At 44.2% G+C, this 23,075-nt stretch overlaps 1 long non-coding RNA gene across 1 annotated transcript in view; it reads right to left on the minus strand.

The window, feature by feature from the left end:
- Nucleotides 1-3,268: 3,268 nt before the first annotated feature.
- The window catches only part of LOC122174107 (uncharacterized), a 42,026-nt gene continuing 22,219 nt past the window's right edge, over nt 3,269-23,075 (minus strand). The window contains exon 4 of the long non-coding RNA XR_006175490.2: nt 3,269-3,887. This is a non-coding gene — a long non-coding RNA (uncharacterized LOC122174107). The remainder of the gene's footprint in view (nt 3,888-23,075) is intronic.

Genomic DNA, 23,075 nt, shown 5'->3' on the forward strand with positions numbered 1-23,075 from the left:
TGAGGGTATTAAGTTCATAAAGTGGCTATGTTCGGGTGTGGATTATAATGAGTGGATACGATGATGAGGATGGATTGACCCTCATTTGGTGAAATTTAATGTTCAGGGAGTTTATGGTTCCAGTTCATATGATCCAACGGAGAAGGTCATTTGGTCCCTTTCTCGTAGTGGGAGAACGATGTCACTCTGGCTCACGCCTCCTGGTACTGTCGGTGGCTGGTGATGTACTTGATGTAGATGTCCCTGGACCATCGGATGGCGTCTGAGACCATGAGGCGCCGCATGAGACGTGTGTAGTGTCGACCGATCCCGCAGGTCCGCAGCACACGCTTGTTGCAGGGGTCCCAGGCGCCCAGGGCTCCGACAATCAGGGCGTCCATCTGCACCTCATAGCCCTTCGCTCCCAGGGTGTCAGCCAGGGGGGGCGTACTTTTCCAGCTTACGAGCTCGGGCTTCGCAAAATGCTGGGATCCTGTTCTCAAAGGAGACCGTGACGTCGATGAGGATGATCTTTTTCTGGGCCTCGTCGGTGATGACCACGTCAGGTCGTAGCTGGCTGTCAGTACCAGTGATGGTGCAGTTCACGGAGATCTCCCCCAGGCGTGGCGTGATGGCTTTCACCAGGCGGTTCTGGATGGCGTTGTGGCGCAGCTGTCAGGCTCTGGAGTGGGGTTTGCAGCTGCACAGGACGTGGGGCAGGTCTCGTTGGGGTAGCCACACTTCCTGCAACGCTTGTTTCGGTTCCCGTGGCGGACGGCTCCGTTGAGCGGGACACAGTTGAGCCGGGCACGGTGGATGAACGCCAGTCAGCGAAACGGGTGAAGCCGCCCCCATCGAGGAAGTGGTTGCTGGCGTCCCACTTGCTGGTCAACTCAAAGGCTTTACCCTGGTCCGGTTTAAGCTTCAGGGTTTCCACGTAGAGAGAGCGGATGGAGGCCTTCAGAGTCCTCTCCAGCAAGCCCCTGGCCGTCGGGGTAACGACGGTGTTGTCATCGGACCTGATCTGCGGCACCCGGATTCCCAGCTCCTGGCGCTCCTCGCACCACTCCCAGCGGCAGCTGATGCGCTTCCCCAGGTGACATGTGGCGTTGCGAGTGCGGGACCACAGTGAAGCGATGTCGCGCCCGTCCCGTCCGAATTCCCCATCCAGGGAGCCGCTCAGGAAGGTGGCGATGTCCTGGTTCAAGAGGGCTCTGCCGATCCCCTTCTCTGTCGCATCACGCAGGGCGTTCGCCGCAATGTTCCTCACCGTGGCGTCGGGATGTGTCAGCAGATGGAAGGCGTGGGTGATCACTGCGACGTCGCACAGGTCACCCATGCAGGGGACGTTGGTGCCGCCGTGCCTGTGGGAGATGTAGACCAGCTCGTTGCTGGCTCTCTGGGGAAGAAACAGCCACTTGTTCACCAGCTTCCGGATGATCTTGTCTGCCTTGTTGAGGGGCACCTTCGCCATGGCGGATCCCCTTAGGGTGAACGAGATGAGTGGGATCAGGAAGGTGTTCAGGGCATTTATCTTCGGCCACGGTGCCAGCAGGGAAGCATCAATCTTGGCAGCGTCCTGCAAGATCTCCTGGATGGTGTCCTCGGGTGTCTGCCAGACATGGAACCCTGTTGGCGTGCCCAGGTGCCGATATGCCTGCCCCTCTGCCAGGGGGATGACAGACTCACCCTGGATCTGGAACCCCGTTGTCTGCACCAAGTCCCTTTTGCTGCCGTCAATGTGCAGAGTTGATCTACATCTCAATAAAGAAACAGCATGGAGTTCCCTTCCACACAGACCGCCTTGCTCCCAGCTGGAAATGCTTCTCAAAGGGGGGACCAGACTATAAAAAGAAGCACAGACTGTTTCGCAGCCACTGAGAATCGTCCCACACCTGCAACACGATGCAGTCCCACCAGTCTGTGCTTGTTTCCCGGGCCCAGAATCGGCATTCCACAGCATGAACCTGCCCCAGTAACACCATGATTTGCACATTGCTGGGGCCTGTACTTTGTGAGAGGTCTATGTCCATGTCCATGTCAATTTCCTCATCACTCTTGTCGCCACGCTGCCATCGCCTCATCGGCTGGTCCTTGTTTTGCTTTGGCATGTCCTCGCTCTGCAAATACTCCAGGACAATGCGCGTGGTGTTGCAGGTGTGGGACGATTCCCAGTGGCTGCGAAACTTTCGCATGCGTAAGGGCACTTTCATGGAACTTTGTGACTTGCTTTCCCCTGCCCTGAAGCACCAGAATACCAGGATGAGAGCAGCCCTCACAGTTGAGAAGTGAGTGGCGATAGCCTTGTGGAAGCTTGCAACGCCAGATAGCTACCGGTCAGTCGGGAATCAATTTGGAGTGGGCAAATCTACTGTGGGGGCTGCTGTGATCCAAGTTGCCAGGACAATCAAAGACCTGGTGATATCAAGGGTAGTGACTCTGGGAAACATGCAGGCCATAGAGGATGGCTTTGCTGCAATGGGATTCCCAAACTGTGGTGGGGCGATAGATGGAACCCATATCCCTATCTTGTCACCGGAGCACCAAGCCACCGAGTACATAAACCGCAAGGGGTACTTTTCAATGCTGCTGCAAGCCCTGGTGGATCACAAGGGATGTTTCACCAACATCAACATGGGATGGCCGGAAAAGGTACATGATGCTCGCGTCTTCAGGCACTCTGGTCTGTTTCGAAAACTGGAGGAAGGACTTTCTTCCCGGACCAGAAAATAACCATTGGGGATGTTGAAATGCCTATCGTGATCCTTGGGGACCCAGCTTACCCCTTAATGCCATGGCTCATGAAGCCGTACACAGGCAGCCTGGACAGTAGTCAGGACCTGTTCAACTACAGGCTGAGCAAGTGCCGAATGGTGGTGGAATGTGCATTTGGACGTTTAAAAGCGCGCTGGCGCAGCTTACTGACTCGCTCAGACCTCAGCGAAAAGAATATCCCCATTGTTATTGCTGCTTGCTGTGCGCTCCACAATATCCGTGAGAGTAAGGTGGAGACGGGGTGGGAGGTTAAGGCAAATCGCCTGGCCACTGATTACATGCAGCCAGACACCAGGGCGGTTAGAAGAGCACAACAGGGCACGGTGTGCATCAGAGAAGCTTTGAAAACGAGTTTTGTGACTGGCCAGGCTACGGTGTGAAACTGCTGTTTGTTTCTCCTTGATGAACTCTCCGCCCCCCCCACAAGGTTCACTCTACTTCCCTGTAAATCAACCACCCCACCCTCCCCATCCGCTTTTGAGCACAGCTTGCAGAGGCAATAAAGTCATTGTTATTTCACATTCATGCATTCTTTATTAATTCATCACACAACTAGGGGGATAATTGCCAAGGTAGCCCGGGATGGGTGGGGAAGGAGGGAAGGAAAAGGACACACAGCAGTTTAAAACTTTAACTCTTATTGAAGGCCAGCCTTCTGATGCTCAGGCAATTATCTGGGGTGGAGTGACTGGGTGGCCAGAGGCCCCCCCACTGTGTTCTTGGGCGTCTGGGTGAGGAGGCTATGGAACTTGGGGAGGAGGGCAGTTGGTTACACAGGGACTGTAGCGGCGGTCTCTGCTCCTGCTGCCTTTCCTGCAGCTCAACCATATGCTGGAGCATATCAGTTTGATGCTCCAGCAGCCGGATCATCGACTCTTGCCTTCTGTCTGCAAGCTGACGCCACCTATCATCTTCAGCCCGCCACTTGCTCTGTTCATCCTGCGATTCAGCCCGCCACTGCTCCTCTCGTTCATATTGTGCTTTTCTGTACTCTGACATTGACTGCCTCCACACATTCTGCTGTGCTCTGTCAGCGTGGGAGGACATCTGGAGCTCCAAGAACATATCATCCCGAGTCCGCCGTTTTCTCCTTCTAATCTTCGCTAGCCTCTGTGAAGGAGAAACATTTGCAGCTGGTGGAGGAGAAGGGAGAGGTGGTTAAAGAAGACACATTTTAGAGAACAATGGGTACACTCTTTCACGTTAAATTTTGCGGTTCACACTAGACAGCACATGTGCTTTCATTACAAGGTTGCATTTTTCCTCTTATATTGAGGGCCTGCCGGTTTGGTGTGAGAGATCACTCATGGAGTGCCAGGCAACAGATTTCGGCTTGCAGGCAGCCATGGTAAGCCACAGTCTTTTGGCTTTTTTAACCTTCTTAACATGTGGGAATGGTTTCAAACAGTAGCGCCCTCATTTCCCATACCAAGCACCCCTTGGGTTGGCCATTTAAAATGGGTTTGCAATGTAAAAGGAGGGGCTGCGGTTTCTGGGTTAACATGTAGCACAAACCCAATTACCCCCCCACCCACCCACCCACAATTCTCTGGGATGATCACTTCACCCCTCCCCCCTACCGCGTGGCTAACAGCAGGGAACATTTCTGTTCAGCCGAGCAGGAATGGGCACCTCTGAATGTCCCCTTAATAAAATCACCCCATTTCAACCAGGTGACCATGAATGATATCACTCTCCTGAGGATAACAAAGAGAGATAAGGAATGGATGTTGTCTGCATGCCAGCAAACACCGGGACCATTCCCTGCCATGCTTTGTTATGCAATGATTCCAGACTATGTGCTACTGGCCTGGCATGGTAAACTGTCCTACCATGGCGGACGGTATAAGGCAGCCCTCCCCAGAAACCTTTTGCAAAGGCTTTGGGAGTATATGAAGGAGAGCTTTTCGGAGATGTCCCTGGAGGATTTCCGCTCCATCCCCATACATGTTAACAGACTTTTCCAGTAGCTGTACTGGCCGCGATTGCCAGGGCAAATTAATCATTAATCATTAAACACGCTTGCTTTTAAACCATGTGTAATAGTTACAAAGGTACATTCACCAGAGGTCCCCTGTTTGCCCTCAGGGTCTGGGAGCACGCCTTGGGTGAGTTCGGGGGTTACTGGTTCCAGGTCCAGGGTGATAAACATATCCTGGCTGTTGGGAAAACCGGTTTCTCCGCTTCCTTGCTGCTGTGAGCTATCTACATTATCTTCATCCTCATCTTCCTCGTACCCCGAACCCGCTTCCCTGTTGCGTGTTTCTCCATTGACGGAGTCATAGCACATGGTTGGGGTAGTGGTGGCTGCACCCCCTAGGATTGCATGCAGCTCCACGTAGAAGCGGCATGTTTGTGGCTCTGCCCCAGACCTTCCGTTTGCCTCTCTGGCTTTGTGGTAGGCTTGCCTTAGGTCCTTAATTTTCACCTGGCACTGCTGTGCGTCCCTGTTATGGCTCTGTCCTTCATGGCCTTTGAGACCTTTTCTAATATTTTGCCATTTCGTTTACTGCTACGGAGTTCAGCCAGCACTGATTCATCTCTGCATATGGTGAGCAGATCCCGTACCTCCCGTTCGGTCCATGCTGGAGCTCTTTTGCGATCCTGGGACTCCATCATGGTTACCTGTGCTGATGAACTCTGCGTGGTCACCTGTACTCTCCTCGCTGGGCAAACAGGAAATGAAATTCAAAAGTTTGCGGGGCTATTCCTCTCTACCTGGTCAGTGCATCTGAGTTGAGAGTGCTGTCCAGAGCGGTCACAATGAAGCACTGTGGGATAGCTCCCGGAGGCCAATAATGTCGAATTCCATCCACACTACCCCAATTCCGACCCACAAAGGCCAATTTTAGCACTAATCCCCTCGTCGGAGGTGGAGTAAAGAAACCGGTTTAAAGGGCCCTTTAAGTCGAAAAAAGGGCTTCGTCGTGTGAACGTGTCCAGGCTTAATTCGAATTAACGCTGCTAAATTCAACCTAAACTCATAGTGTAGACCAGGCCTTAGAAGCTGGAGGCTGTTTGTGAGCAGTCCAGACTGGAGGCTCCAGCAGTAAAGCAGGGGTGACACAGCTACTCATTAGTCTGGATTGTACCCTGGGTATGACAATGGGTGAACAATTTCATGGAAATTTTGTCCAGTTTTTTGAGCAACTAAAGATGTGGTGGAAACATTTTGAAATTCACAATTCACAGCATTTTCACAAACATTTAATCCTGATTTTTTTGACCAGCTCCAAAAAGCAAGTACTATCATTTTATAGATGAAGCACTAACACAGAGACAGACTGAAAGACTTTCCCAGGAGACAATATCACCCCAATATCACACCATATCACCCATGGTTGAACACTTTTGACAAAGCGATTGAGCCATATCTAACCTATCAGTCCTCATTCTCAAAGGAAACCTACACAACACTCTCAAAAGATGAGCCTGGGAGCCTAAATTCATGACTTTACTAGACACTAAAAATCATGGTCTTAATAAAGACACTGAGAGTATGACGTATTACAACAATCTGTAACAGAGTAACCCCCTTTTATCCTATGACTACAGGGGTGTTAATGGGCTACTTCACCTTGAATGGTACCTTAGAATATGTGCTAACTACTTATGTTAAATAATCTGTTCCACCTTCTATTTAGGTCCTGTCTACACTGGCAAGATTTTGCGCAGTAAAGCAGCTTTCTGCGCTGTAACTTCTGATGTGTACACACTGCCAAGCCACTTAGTGCGCAGAAACTGCGCAGTTGTAGCGCTATAAAAAAACCCCACCCCATCGAGAGGCGTACAGTTTTCTGTGGCGGAGCTACAGCACTGCGGTGCCAGTGTAGACACTGTGCCAATTACAGCACTGCGATTGGCCTCCGGGAAGTGTCCCATAATGCCTGTTCTCACCTCTCTGGTCATCGGTTTGAACTCTCCTGCCCTGCCCTCAGATGACCAACCATCATCCCCACCCTGTACATTACTTTGCAAATTTGAAAGTCCCCTTCCTGTTTGCTCAGTGATGTGTGCAGTGGCCTCAGTACATTTTTCCAGGTGGCCATGCCCGCTCCATGCACCAGGCGATCCCCCGCTTGGAGCAATGCTGAGCTGCTGGACCTCATCAGCATTTGGAGAGAGGAAGCTGTGCAGTCCCAGCTGTGCTCCAACTGTAGGAATTATGATGCCTACGAACAGATTTCATGATGCATGATAGAAAGGGGCCAGGACCGGGACACACTGCAGTGTAGGGTAAAAGTGAAGGAGCTGCGGAATGCCTACCACAAGGCACAAGAGGCAAACCGCTGTTCCGATGCTGCGCCCATGAGCTGCCAGTTCTACAAAGAGCTGGACGTGATACTCAAGGGCGACCCCCACCTCGAAGGCCCCTGTGGATACTTTGTTGGCTCACGTGCCAGTCGAGAGTGGACCGAGCCAGGAGGAGGAAATCTTGGACGAAGACGGGGAGGGGGACCGAGAGGCAGAGGATGACTCAGAGACCAGAGATGCATGCAGCCAGAAGCACTTTTCTACCCTGGAGGAGCATAGCCAGTCACAGTTGTCAGATCTTGGCGAAGAGCAAACAGGAGAGGAGGCCCCTGGTAAGTGGATCTGATTTTGTGAATTGCTGAAGCGAGTTGTTGGGGGCAGAATTGAAGAAAGCAGGCTTGTCTTCCACTGCATGACTAGTCTGAGTGGTGGAACAGGCTGTTGATAGACTCTCTCACTTCATGGGAATCTAGATCTCCAGAAAACTCTCATGGAAATACTGGGCAATCTGCTGCTGCCGGTTCCTCGGCATAGCTGCTTTGTTTCTTGCCCCATTAACGGTAACTTTCCCGCGCCACTGTGCCGTCATGGGGGTGGGAAAGGGGGACCATTGCTGCACACAGGCAAGCCACATAGTAGCCAGAACGGAACTGGCCTGTGTTCCAAAAGATGCATGCATCATGTACCTATCCGGACCAGCCTGCGTTAATGTCTGTGAAACGCCCACGGTGATCCACAAGCACCTGGAGAACTATTGAGAAATACGCCTTGTGATTAATGTACTCGCTGGCTAGGTGGTCTGGTGCCAGAATTGGAATGTGCGTGCCATCTATCGCTCCTCTGCAGTTAGGAAAGCCCATTTGTGCAAAGCCATCCACAATGTCACGCACATTGCCCAGAGTCACAGTCTTTCGGAGCAGGATGCGATTAATGGCCCTGCAACTTCCATCCACATGACTCCAACGGTCGACTTTCCCACTCCGAACTGGTTAGTGACTGATCAGTAGCAGTCTGGAGTAGCCAGCTTCCACAGTGCAATCGCCACACGCTTCTCCGATGACAGGGCAGCTCTCATTCTAATGCCCTTGCGCTGCAGGGCTGGGGCGAGCTCATCACACAGTCCCATGAATGTGGCTTTCCTCATCTGAAAGTTCTGCAGCCATGGCTCATCATCCCAGACGTGCATCACAATGTGATCCCACCACTCGGTGCTTGTTTCCCGAGCCCAAATGTGGCTTTCCACTGTGGTCAGCACCTTCATGAATGCCACAAGCAATCTCGTGTCATAGCTACTATGCATGTTCAATGTCATACTCCTCTTGCCTTTGTAGTTTAAGGAATAACTCCACTGCCACTCATGACGTGTTGGTCAGAGTGAGCAGCATACTGGTCAGCAGTTTGGGATTCATTCCTGCAACACGAAAGAGGCAGGGCGCGCAGTACACAAACTGTTGAAAGATGGTGCCAAATGCAGATGGAAGCACAGAGACTGCTGGGATGCGAAGCAATGCATCATGGGGCATTGGGACAGGACCCAGGATGCCCTGCAACCCCCTCTGCCTTCCCACAAGTCTTAGCGGCAAAAGAGAAAGAGATGCTCTGTGGGATAGTTGCCCAGAGTGCATTGCTCCTAATAGCGTTGCAAGTGCCGCAAGTGTGAACACGCTAATGTGCCAGCAGCTGTCAGTGTGAACACACAACAGCGGTTTTCCTTCTGCAGTCTTTGAGCGGCACTATAACTGCCGGTGCTGTAACTTTGCCAGTGTAGATGTGCCCTTAGTTGTGACACTCGGAGTACCTTTCCTAGACCTGAAGAAGAGCTGTGTGTAGCTCAAAAGCTTGTCTCTCTCACCAACAGCAGTTGGTCCAACAAAAGATATTATCTCACCCACCCTGTCTCGCTAAAATCTTGGGACTGACATGGCTACAACAACACTGCATACAGGACCTTCCTAAAGTCAACCAGGAAGTCTGTGAAAGAGCAAGGAAGCAAACCCAGATCTCCTGTCACATGTATGAACTGCAAGACCATATATTTGTAAAGTATATATCTAAAATGAATTACTAATGCTCTGATTTGCAGAAAAATCTCACCACTCCCATTGAGAGCTGTATCTGTTCTTCAGTAAACAAGATCAGGTGCTACATTGTACATACAAAACAAACGGGGGGAAAATGTGGCGATCACTCACCAGTCAGTGCAGTTTTTTTCACTTTTTCTTATTCCTTTCATTTGAAAATAATACTTTTCTAGGGTAAAAATGAAATGCTGTTCTTGCAGCATCTCAGTCTTCCCTTTTAAGTTTACCATTTCTGACTTAAGAAGTAAAGAGCCATTCTATGGTCAAGGAACTAATAGCAGCTGGGGTAATATTTAATGCTGACTTTTCTATTCTACTAATTCAATGGCTTGACAGCCTTGTCTCATAGGTGACTGACTGTTATTATGCAGTGCTATTAAAAAGGCACCTAACTTGTAGAATCTTCTTTGCAGCATATAATGTTTCAGTTTCTATTATTGTTTGAAACATGCAACTTGAGTTCAAATGGGGTTCTGCAACCAGATGGAAATCTTAGCGCTAAGAACGAACTGTCTCTAATCCAGGGCCTCTTCTGCCACTCTTTCTCTCTTTCCTTTTCTGTCCACAAAGCTCACAGCCAGATAACACTTTCCTGTTGCAAAAATTTTTAAGTCACCCGACAGCTCCAGCAAATGAAAGCTGTCATAGTTTTTGGATGAGAAAATCAACTGCAGCTCACACAGATCTATGAGCTGATAGGAGTTAATTGACAGCTTGCAGGATTTGGTCTCCAGGCAGAGTACAGGGAACGGGAGCCCTGTGGGTTTCATTTGGGCAGAGATAAAGCAGGTTTTTATTCAGTGCTCATAGAGAGAGCATAATTAACCTTTTAGAAGTTTAAGAATGATCAAATTGTTATTCATTTTTGCAAATGAGAAACAAGAGCTTCTTTTTCTGCCGGGAAAATGCCAGTGCAGATTTCAAGGTCACTCTATGATCTTCTTTGAGTGAAAAGATAGAAATTAAAGAAAAAAAATGAAGATTGAGAAATGTCACCACAAAAAAATTCATCAGGTTATAAATTGTTCTTTGTTAACATTAAATACTTAGCTAACATTTACAGTACATTCACATTGGCCTCATTGGACTCTAAAGGTGATTAAGGTTTTCCATTGTTATTGAAAAAATGAAATTTGGTACCAGCTGGTGTCTTTTATGTTCTTGATATAACATATTGTAATTCTTTTTAAAGGAGGTAATGGACGGTTAGATAAGACATATGAGAATCTTTAAAGATACACAATATGGCATTTTCAGTATGTTGTAACTTCCTGGAATGAATGTATGAATACAAATGTACAAATGTTAAACATTTTGTGCAGCAAATAAAAAATATTTTAAAGTACAAGTCTTTTATTAACAGCTACCCTAATAAAGGAATAAATTTCTAATAACTGCTACCATGATGTCCTGTATGTTCCTGGGAGAAAAGAAAACTCTCTGGTCTTTCTGCCTACTCATTGGGCCTTGACAAAAGTCTCATTGAAGTCAGGAAGATATAGACTTAAGTTAGCCATACTTTAGTTTTCATTTTGACAAAACACCAAATACTGAATTTGGCTTTTCTAGTGATATAACTACCCTGTGTCTGGTTTTTATTGTTTGTTCCCTCACTCCCCACAGCCAACAGAAGACAGGACATTTGACAATGCATTGGTTCCCCCACTTGCCCTTGACATTATCAAGCAAAAATAATCTTCTGTTTTTCTCTTGAACTAATTCTTGCCCTGTTTCTAAGATAGTTGTTTTAATTTCTCTCACTAATATCTAAATAAACACATCTGTTTTACATACTGCCTAGCAGAGAATAGTGAATCAGACACCTATGTTGCCAAAATAAACATAAAAGCAAGCTAGCATTTAGTACTGGAAATCTACACATAGGAGCAGTCAGTAAATCCATCCTTTGCATTCTCCTCTGATTCACTCCCATCTCCAACCCTGGCCTACACACCTCTTTCCCGCCCAAAGAGGCTGAGCGCCCATCACAGGGGTACATTAGAGGAGGGTCCTTCCTCCCTTCTCTGGAAGGGAAGTTCCTACTGACTTCTTACCACCCAAGCAGCATCTCTGCTGCAGTAGTGAGCTGAAGTATAGGGTCTAGAATCCCTTGCATAGGTGCACAGTCTCCTGGGTCATGCATGGTAGGTGCTTCATGTAGGAAAAACTGTTCCTTCTACACTAATTTTTTTTTTCTGGGCTTGGGAGAGGGATGCTCTGTGAATGACAAAGTTTGGGAAATCCTTCTCTAGCCAGAAGCTCTTTACTATGAACGGGGTAAACAAATTTGTTAAAGAAAACAATTTGGGGAGGACTGAGTAGTCACAAAGTTTACAATATGACTTACAAGAATGCTTTCCTTTTGCACATAGAAATATTATCTGATCTTGTTTTGCTTGAAGTAAATCTTTATTGTTACAGTAGATCAGGGAAAAATTGTTTTAGCTCCCTAAAACCAACATGCGAGGACAAGACATTCTTGGCATAGTTGTTGTTTACGTAACCTGCTTTTTACACCATATTTTTGCTCTGGTAAACATTCTCATCCCTTTGATTTAGGCAGGTCTCATGATAAACCGATACCCTTGTTAATGGTAAAGAAAGTGTTGAGACAGTAATCCTCTAAGGCTAACTTTTATCCCTAAATTATATTTAATAATAATAGATAAAGGAGAATACAAAAAGAACATGTTTTTGCTGTTACCACCTTCCCGTAATACGATCATTTTTGTTCTATTGCTTCTTTTGATGGACTATTTCTTAGTTGATAGACTATCAAAAACTGCATGCAAAAGAATGCATGGAATAATCCAGGAAGTAAAAGGACTGCAAAAGATCTATGCACTGGAACTGAAAGTATCTGTTCTTCTCTAGTCCAGATAAATATTAAAAGAAACTAACCAAACAAAATCTTATGCTTGCATGTTGACATAGTTCTACAGGCTCCTTCTTAATATATGGCAGTAAAACACGCTTGACCCAGAGAAAGCCTGCATAACTCTTCAGCCTGAGTGCCCATGGAGTCATGAAGGAAAAATACCTCTGATGAGAAAGGTGATGAGGTCTGGAAGACTCATCGGGTGCATGATTTTTTTGGTGAATTAGTCACACTCCAGTCACATGTGGCAGGAAATAGGAGGAATCTGCACCACTACCACTGTCATCCAGTTAAATGTTCGAATGTAAATTTTAGCAGAACAAGTCTAAAGCCTGTCACATCTGTTTTTTTTTTTAAATAATAATAATGAGCTAGCTTATATCTTCAAACTTGCAGCAGGCCTTCAGGTTTTTTTTTATTTAAAAAAAACTTATTTAGTTTTTACAATATGAAAATTATAGACAGAGTGACATTTAAACCTTTGCTTTTCATAGCATTTCACACTTACACCATTTTAAAAGACAGCTATTAACATTTTCAAAAATCTTTCAGAAACCAAATGTTCTAACACACAGAATTCCAATTATACTGTGTAAGAGGGTTATCAACCATTCTTCTACAAGAATACTTTGAAGTGCTTGGTATTAAACCAAAAGCTAAAATGTCAGTTGCACATAGACAATAAATTAGGGTGTATAAAATCATGTAAGATTTATTTAATATTACAATTTTGACCTTTAGATTGCTTTAACCATAGATTGCATAAGTTTTTCTCTCTCTTGCCTTCTTTCTTTTTCTGGGTAATCTTACTTGAATGTTAAACAAAGGTTGTGTGGCAAGTTATGCAAAGTAATGTAAACCATTCATGATGTTTGTACGTTCCTCCTTCTGCATGAGGGTAATACAGTAATGGGCAGCATCTTATATTTTCAGCTGAAATGTACTCTGAATTGCTCAGAGTGCAAAATTCTGGTAAACATGTTTTTTAAAATTCCCAGGCCATTTCTGTTTACACCTTAGCCTCAGTTTTCAGTACAGATCTCCAAACAGTGCCAGTTCTTAGGCTTGAAGTGTGACACTAGAAATATATGTAGATACTTTAAGCCTCCAAGCAGGTAAACTTAATTGGATATTATGACAGAGCTTGTGGAGAGTGAGCAGAGCAAAGGAATCAAGGGTGCCAGAGAGCATGGCGTGGAGGGAGTCAACTATTGTGTCAGTGGAAGAGTGGGCTAGGAGGAGAGGGTGGCAGGAGACAGATGAATAACAGACATTGATGAATTGGAAGTCACAGAAGATTGGGTGGCAGGGCGAGGTGCAGGAGGCAAGCAGGTAATGCCAAAGGGGATGTGATGATTGCCAGAAAAGAGGAATTCAGTGATGGAGGGATCAGAGAGAGCAGTGTTTGGTGAAGGTTGAATGAGTGGATTTTTTGGGCACATATGAAACATAAAAAAGGCTAGGAATGACTGCATTTAAAATCCATTCACATTAAACGATATGGTATCATGCAAGGAAACAGGGGTAGAGGATAGATTAAACAGTCTTTTACCAGATTCTTATTCAGCAGGTTACCCCCAAATAGCAGAAACTCCAATATTGGACACAGAATCCAAAGCCTCAACTTGTCTCTGGCTGAACCTTGAAGAATCCTCGCAAATTTCAGCAATCAGAAAAGTCATAAAAGCAATTAGGGAAGGAAATAAATACACTAAAGAAACTACAAACAATACCCACAACATTCTAGCACTGCTGAAGCAAGCTGCTAAAATGTATGGTAAATCTAATTGACATGATGGAGAAATACTTGGCATTGTACACAGATATTAGAATCTATCAGCCTAAAAACTATTAAAAGATGCTTTCTCCTCCCAGGACATGGTAGATGCTCTTGAGAACAGTTCCTAGTGAAAAAATGTCAGGCTTGTAGCCCTGCTGGAGGGAATGGAAGGAGCAGATGCAGAAAACTATTCTGAAGTTCTACTCAAAATGATTCTGCAAGGAGCTGCACATTGAGCTTATGGTAAAATGAGGTAAAATGTTAAGATTAGCCAGAGATGAGACATTAAATACAACTCCATGTTCATTTCATTTTTACCCAGACTGCAGTTTAGAGATTCAAAGAGGTCACTGTTTTTCTGGATGTGAAGAAAGTCCTGAGAGATCAAAATATTCACTATGGCACAGCATGCTTTTTGAGGTGAAGCTGAGAGGTAAGATATATTAAATGGGAACGTTCTGTTTTTTGTCCATCCAGGAGCAGCCTTAAATTTCAATGAATCTCTCCAGAGCCACAACACTATTTCATCTAATGTACCTTCACAGAAAGAACTTTAAACAGAAAAACTGGTGTTACAAGCTAAATACAAGTTTAATCTGAATGGCTCCACAGCACAAGATAGTGGGCTTCCTCTTCAATGCAGGAACAAACTTGAAAATGTGTGTATTGTTCTCCCTTAACATGGCTATGCCAATGTATGTAAGACTAGCCCTCTCTTCCCCCACGCTCCCTTCTCCACTTCCCCATACAATATGCGGGAACAAAATGTATCATATTCTTCAGTTATTATTAATATGATCTGTTTAAAGAGAGCATCCCCAGATAATGTGATTTTGCAGCCATACTAATGGCCACATAATTGATCTTTTTGGCAAGATGTCATATAAATCTCTTTTTGCACTTTGTAAATCCACCGAAGTGGCCACTTTCATGCCATCTTCCAGCTCCTCAGCATCTCTGTCATTTTGCCTTCCTTCTATGCTCTCCTTAAAGCAGCAGGCAACAAAATATTGTTCTTCCAAGATTAGGACAGCAGTAAAGATAAGAGCCACCTGCTACCAGAGCCAAAGGTAGGAGGCAAGAAAGGCTGAAGAGCTGTCAAGGTTTCTAGGAAGAGGCAGTGCCACAAAGACCTCCTAAACACCACAGGAGGAGAGCTCTTCTGCATCTTCCTATAAGCCTTCTGGCCCCCACAAGTCCTTGTTTCAGTCCCTTTCAGTTTCTGATTCTGCTGCATGCTGTCTGCTCCCCAGCCAACCAGAGAGTCCAAGAAGTCTCCTCTCCTGTATAGTCCTGATAAGCTCTACCATGAAAATAAATAACTGTACTGGTCACATATTTTCACAATGTGCATTTTTAGAAATATTTAAATATAACTGAAGTTTATTGTAGAATTTTGTATTCTATCTATTGTATTATATTGTCATATAATTCCCACTTACCTCAGAATTCATGTAGCTCTGCTGCATAAAACACAAGGATTTGTCACATATTTTTGGTATAATTTGATGCATAGTGTACGGGGCATCTTATGATAACACTCACTAATGGGCATAATACATTCTTCCCTGAGTTGTTAAACTGAGCTAGCACTACGTATGGTATGTTTGCAGGAATGGGCCCTCAATCCTGTAGTCTTTGAATTTTTAAGGTTTTAAGAGAAGTTGATTTGGTGAGATTTATAGGATAGAAGAATTTAGAGGTTCTTAATGCTATTTGGCATGTTTATTTACAGTGTTGTTGTTCTTTTTAATTGAAAGCTACTGATTTGCACAGCACATTGAGCTAAATAAATAAAAGTAACAATTTCATCTTGGACTTTATACATGTTTCAGTTTAATAGATTGAGCATTTTTAAGCTCTAGAGTCTAAAGGACAGCATTGTTTCCTGGACGCCAATGATGATGTTTGAATTAAAGGGCACTGTGATTGGAGAACCTTGGAGTTTTCCTATGTCTAATCATTTCCTCAGATAATCCCAGAGATTGGAGATAACTAAAACTAGTCAGAAGCTATTCCTCTGCCTTTTCAAGCCAAATAATACTTGTATCACTGTGATTAGTGATAATAAAATATAGGTATTGAGTTATAATTTAGAAGCATGAATTATTGGTACCATTTTATAATCAGGACATTCATGCATTAAAAGAAGAAAGCTTGTAATGATTATGAGCTATTTCTTCAAATACTGTAGTCTAGGTACGTACTATTTAATATATACTTCCCTGTTTTTGTGAGGAAATTAAAGATATTTATTTTATTTTATAACTGTACAGGGAATTTAATGAAGTGGTCTGAAAATAGGTTCAGTTACAATAAATAGATAATGGTATAAAAGGGAAGAGAACAGAGTGGACAGAAATAATGAAAATTAGCTCTTATCTAAAGGCATTTGAGTAGTTGGCCTAGCTTTATTAATCTGCTATTCAGATGAGCTGGAGATAGATAACCAGTTTTCCTTTTCGTTGTTAGATACCTTACCTGACATTTCCACATATGAATAATTGATCTGCATGTGCAACCGCAATAATTGTGTACAAATTACATTTGCAATTGCGCTCACATTTTTGGCTTTTCATGTTTTGAATATCAAGATCACAAACTACATATAATGATCACTTCCTGTCTCACTGAAATACAACCACTTTTGGGCAAAATGGTATAGCACAATAATACATAATAGTTTAGGGCCTGAGCCTTGAAGGATTTATGCATATGCCTAAATCCGTGTAATATTAGGCCTGGGGCCCTAGGATACTAAATGAAGAACAATGTATTTAATGAAACTACAAAGGGAATTTAGATAAAGAGAATATAATTACTCTCAAATCTGTACTTATAGCCACCTACTAATTATGATTGTACTGACCACTAAATTCTCAGTCCCTAAGAATCTTTCGCATTATAAATGACCTGTGTAATTTATACACCTGCTGACCTGTTTGCCATACATAATGCAATATATATAAGCATCTTGATAAGACGGACAAAATACAAAGGTTTTTGATTACCCCCAAATGATTAAGAATCAAAGACAGAAGTGCCAGCTCTCACAATTTAATTGCAAGTCTTGCAATGTTTTTAAAATTTCCTGTGATCTCCTGATTTCTGCTGTCAAACATGCAAATGTTACCCTTAGTCAAAATCTTTCCTGTTACAATCAGTGGGTCTGAAGCCATCAAGCAGCCTCAGTCAAGAGGACTCATTTCCCTATAGCTGCACACATGAAAAAAAAAAATGGCCACAATCCCCCCCCTTTATTTTCCATGGGATTGAATCCAGGCAGCTCTTAGGGAAGATAGCTACCCCTTGTCCTATGGTTTCGAGACTAGATGGGAAACTATGGGGAGTAATGGGAACTGGGGAACGAAGGGGAATGTGGAGAGCAAGAGTAAGACTGAGGGGATGTAGGCTAGGATAATTATGGGGTGAAGGCCAGAGGAGACTGAGGGTAACAAATGAATGAGGCATGCAGGAAGGAGGCGGAGGAGATTTCAAGGAAATGTGGGGAGAATATTGAGGGGGCAATGAAGTGGGAAGTAGGAAAGGGAATAAGAGATGCAAGAGGAGATTAAGTAGTGCAAAGGAATGGGGTGACAAAGAAGAATATGAGGAGTAAGAAACTTGTGGGGAAAGGGTGGAGAAAATATGGAGGGCAGTTGAACATAGAGAACATGTATATGGGTGAACTAGATAGTGTGGGCCAGCATGAAGGTTGAATGTGAATGAGGCAGAAAGTAGATGGCAAGAGCAGGGGGAAATAATAGTATTAAGGGAAGGGGATAGAGAGGAATATAATTGCAGCTACCCACAAACCTCAGGGGATAAGAGAAGGTAAGTGGGGTTCCCCATCCAAGCAGCCATTGGATTGGACTGTATTTGTGTGTGTGCTTGTATTTAAAAGTTGAACTTTGAACCTGAAATGATTGCTCACAAATTTGGGGAGCTTCCTCCTCCTTTTCATGCCCTCATTCTGTTTCCTGCCACATTTGTGTACATGCAATTATTACACTCTGCCAGGTCACTGGAGGAGCATTTGTGCTCAAGCAGTTGGCATTGCAGGAGATGCTTCATGTTTTGAGGCTTTCTGCTGCAGTCACAGGAATTGGGGCCAGTGATGTAGCTAGTTGATCATCATGACTCTAGACCTGCCGACTTCAGTGTAGAGTTGATTAAGACAATATTGGTGTGACGATGTTAGGGGTTTAACAGTAGCAAGAAAACTTTGTCATGACTTCAATTGACTCAACATTGGTGCTATATCATATAGTTTATGTCTTGGATCTGTACATTGCCTTGTGAGCTCGACTCTACTAGCAAATTCTCAATGTATATCAGGAGGAGCAATAACTGCGAGGATGTTGACATGGGTAGATTTAAGGCATCTTGTACTGTAGTGGCTGGTGGTGTTAAATACAGGGTCTAGCTTCTTTGTATGAGAGGATCGTGCCACCACTGCACAGGTGTATTCAGCAGATGAGTAGCAAAGTGCCAGTGCTGTTGATCACTGAGTGGACGGATCTGTATCCCACTTTGATGTAACCAGCTTGCTGAGATTGTTGTTTCGTATGCTAACCCTGGCTTTAGTTTTCTTGATGTGAGAGTGTGTGGTTCAGAGTACCACCGAGACATGCAGGAATTATGGAATGAGAAAGTTTTGTCTCAAGCCAGCTGCTTTGAGTTCACATTTGGCCTCTCAGTTTTTCAGATGAAATGCACTGACTTGCATCTGAACTGGGTTTGCACACAGTTGGTTGACTACAGAATACTTGTCTAAACTGTTAAGTGCAGTCACCACAGTACTTTCCAATATGCCAGACTCCTTGTGCTCTGTGATGATGCACAGATCATCTGTGTCAATAAAGGACCTTGTGCTAAGCTAGTTCGGCTGATCATTTTTGTAGATGTTGAGTAATGTAGATGCTAAGACATTAGTTCGAAGGTCATCACTAGCAGCTCCATTTGCCACAAAAGCTCACAAAGAATCTTCTGTTCTCCAGCATGGTCTATATTAGCTTTGTGAGGTGGTAGCTCTTCATTACCATTAGTACTTTGGCAAAGAGCTCATAATGATTGACTGTATTGTAGGCAGCTCAGAGATCAACTGACACCACTCCCATCAGGGCCAGCTCTACTGTTTTTGCCGCCCTAAGCAGTGCGCCGAATTGCCGCTGTGGACGGCGGGGGCAGTCCATGTGCTGTTAGGGCAGCACGTGCGTTTCCGCAGCGGTGGCAGTTCGGCGGCAGCTTCTGTCTTCAGCCGGAAGACAGAAGCCGCCGAATTGCCGTCGCAGGCAGCTGAATATAGAAGCTGCCGCCGAATTGCCGCTGCTGTGGAAAAGGCGTGTGCTGCCCTAAGGGCACACGGACTGCCCCCGTCATCCGTGGCGGTAATTCGGCGCCCTGCTTGGGGGGACAAAACCACAGAAAGTGCCGCCCCTTGCAGATTGCCGCCCCACGCACCTGCTTGGAATGCTGGTGCCTGGAGCCGGCCCTGACTCCCATAATCAATCCCCTTTCACATTCATCTTTGATATGTTGTGTCAGATTTGGAAGCTGTCCAGTACAATCCAGGTGAAAGCCAGCCTGTTTGTTGATAAGAAGTGGTTTGGTAACTGGTGTAAGGCAATATAATAATAGTTCTCAAACAATTTTAAAATATCACACAGGAATCAGATCGACAGACTCAAAAATCAGATGGCTACTTTTAAAAAAAAATCCACACTTTTTTTTTTTTAAAATCTCACGATGGTAGAGGTCTGACTCATGATTTTTGAGCCTTTGGAGCTATAAATGGCTAACATAGCTCTGAAACATTGGATCAATGCTTCCAATTCATAATGGCCCATAGGAAGTATAAAGGATTGAGTGTTGCACATTACATAAATGAAAACATTTTATTACAAATTCTAAGAAACAAGGAAGAGTGAAACCTGCGTTGACCTGTTATAACAGCTAAAATAGGATCGGCCTCTAACTGTAGTTGTTGGTAACAGTTTTCATTGTATCTGACTTGGAATACGGCCAGGACACTGAGGTTACCAGGCCTACTCATGTGAAATACGCTGTGGGATTTTAATGACCACGAGTGATTAGAACTTTAGTTTTATAGCTCATCCAAATGATGGCTTAATATATAGAACAACCGGTATGGGTGGAGCATGCACCCATAGTATTTTAAACTTGTCAGTAGATTCTAGATTGTCAGTGGTTTCTTTGGGACATCTCCCCATACCCCTCTTTTTTAACCAGATGGAAAAGTTAACTGTCAGTAATCGGAAGTAAAACCACTATGGCAACCTCTTGCTTATCAGTCTTCATTTTAACATATTTTATCTAAAAATCACACCATTATGAACAGATGGAAGTTGATACTGGCTCATTTCATGTTTTAATTGTAATTGTATGGTTCTGTGCTGAAAAAGGCCAACCGATAATTGGACACTGCACATTTCTGCATTTCTGCATTTCTTTCTTTCATAATCACATGGTTTCAGAACTGAAAACTGCAAATAAGATAGACTGAAGTGGAAATCACTTAACATCAATCTTGTACTTTCTGCTTTAAAAACAGCCCTTTCAGCTTATGTCTGTATTTACAGAATCACCAGTAGACCAGTCCCTTTAATGAGCTGTAACTGAGAGCAGATTCACAGGGAATATCAAGTACTTTTTAAAAATTCAGCCCAGTACCAAAAGTATTTGATCTTCTATTGCTAGGGTATGGGTGTTGTAAACAGAAATGAAATGCACTGAGTATTCAGTGTTGACTAGATGGCTTCACCCCACACGGCGTTTAAATATTCTTAGAGTCATACTCGGCATAATAATCAACTGCAGGTCAAACAAACGTGTGTGTGTATTTATGTTCATATTTTGCATTCTTCATGGTTTTTCTTCTTAGCAGGATAATTTTCATTTTTAACAGGCACACCGAAGATTAACAAAACTCTTGTGCTAATATAATCCCTTTCACAAACAGAAGAACAGGAGGACTTGTGGCACCTTAGAGACTAACAAATTTATTAGAGCATAAGCTTTCGTGGACTACAGCCCACTTCTTCGGATGCATATAGAATATGCATCCGAAGAAGTGGGCTGTAGTCCACGAAAGCTTATGCTCTAATAAATTTGTTAGTCTCTAAGGTGCCACAAGTCCTCCTGTTCTTCTTTTTGCGGATACAGACTAACACGGCTGCTACTCTGAAACCTTTCACAAACAGGTTATTTCTAGAGTATTCGTCAATTTTACATGCAGGCAAACAAATAGTATGCAAATAATATACACAGCTGTCTCCTATCTCGAATGGAAGAATATATTTTCTTCTAAATGTGATTTAGTTTGATAAATGTGAGGATACGCTGCAACAAGATACTTTAGGCTATGCAAAATACACTACTGGAGCTATGTTTAGTCATGGCATGGCAAATCCACTTATGAGTCTCCTGAGACAGCCCCACTGGGCTAGAATAACAGCTCCATTATTCCAAGTTTCATGTCTATCACCCTACTTATTAGCATAGTTTTGAAGTTAAACAATGGTGTTAGTTCTCTCTCTGCGTACTCCTACTTATTCATTATCAAATTACATTGCAATATTTATTTAGACAACTCTCACTTAGATCAAGCATACTAAATTCTACAAACATAACTTTTCCAGAAATGAGATTATTTTCAGTACACTGCTTTAAAATCTAACTTTAATACTGACTTTAAGTTGTTTTAGAAATAGGCTTTAGAAGTGTTTTACAGCGGGGGAGGGTGGAGAGTAGGGCTTGATCAAAAGCTCATGGAAGTCAGTGAAAAGACTCCCAATGATTTCAGTGAGTTTTGGATCAGACCTACAGGGTCCATTTCAGGAAAAGCACTTAAGCACATACTTCTGTTCATCCCTATTCAGGAAAGCACTTAAACACATACTTAACTTTAAGCATATACTTGAAGACAATGACTTTAGTACATGCTCAACCCCAACCCCTCAACACCAACACTCTCTACTCACCCCATAGTCCATCAACAACTCATTCGCCAGCCTCTCACCCACTACCCCAGGAACCTTTCTGGCCACTGACTGGCACCCCTCCCAGCTAAGTGCTCCACTCTCCACCTGGGCTAGGGTGGTTCCTCACAATCCCAGCTGCCCAGCAACTCCACTTGCTCCCATCACCTACCCCACACTCACACAACACAGGCCAAATTTGAGTGATGAGGGGCATTGCAACCTGGTGCATGGGATCCACAGTGCCACACCAGTTTGGTTTGGTTGCCCCTCTGTCATGATGGAGGGATGGCCGGGACAAACCTGAGCAGCACTGCTACCCCTGTGCGTCCAGTCACACCACCACTCAAATTTGGGCCAGACACTCCTGTGTCTGATGGAGGGATGGCCAAATTTGAGTGAGTGGCATTGTGACCATGTGTGCCAGGTGAAGTGCCAGAGTGCCACTCCATCTGCCTGGGCCCCCATAACCTCATGGGCCCTGGCATGACTGCACCATATACACGATTGTATCTAGTCCATTGTAGTCCTCCGCACTAACTAGAAGGAAATCTCAAACACCTTGTTTAATTGCTCTCTATTTATAAAAACGCTACATAAAAAAGGGTGGGGGCAAGGACTAAAATGGCCATGTCCAAGGAGAGAAGTCTTAAACATGATCTGCAACATGCAACCAAGGCTCTTAGCTACATCTTACTCTTGCTTCTGAGCATTCGTAATTTGGTGGCTACATTAATGCAAGCTTTGGTTGTCCTGTTCTGCTCACCCCTTTTTACTTTGTGCTCAAACATGCAATACTGAATCCCTGCTCTGTACAGAATCAACTCCTTTTTAACTAACACCTTTATTTTCCAGGAAGGCACTACTTAGCCAATTTATACATTAAAATTTAAGTAGTACAAGCTGTTAATCCTCTATATGTATCAACACAAGGATCTTTGGTTTAAACAATCTAAAACCTCCTTCTTCCTACTGACATGCTTTACATAAAGTGAGTCCTACTCTGTGTATGTATGTATGTATGAATGAATATGTGATAGCCTTGGGTAAATAGAGAGAGAGAGATGTGACAGTGATCTTAAATAATGGAGTATGTCCCATGCAAAAAGATCATTTTCTGGAGAAGTTTCCTTTGAAAGGCTGATGTGTAATCACTTATCTTGCCTTTGTAGGAAGAGCCCTGTTTTCATAAGCAGTTTTAAAGTTCCAGGAATGGCTTCCACTTCTCCATCTGATCCAGAAAGCAGAGGTTGAAACAAGGAATTTCTTTTGGTCAGACTCTAGTGTTTTTTCTTGCTCTCTCCTTGCTGTTTTTAGCTATATCCAAC

Source organism: Chrysemys picta, chromosome 6 (genome assembly GCF_011386835.1).
Source record: "Chrysemys picta bellii isolate R12L10 chromosome 6, ASM1138683v2, whole genome shotgun sequence".
NCBI lineage: Eukaryota > Metazoa > Chordata > Testudines > Emydidae > Chrysemys > Chrysemys picta.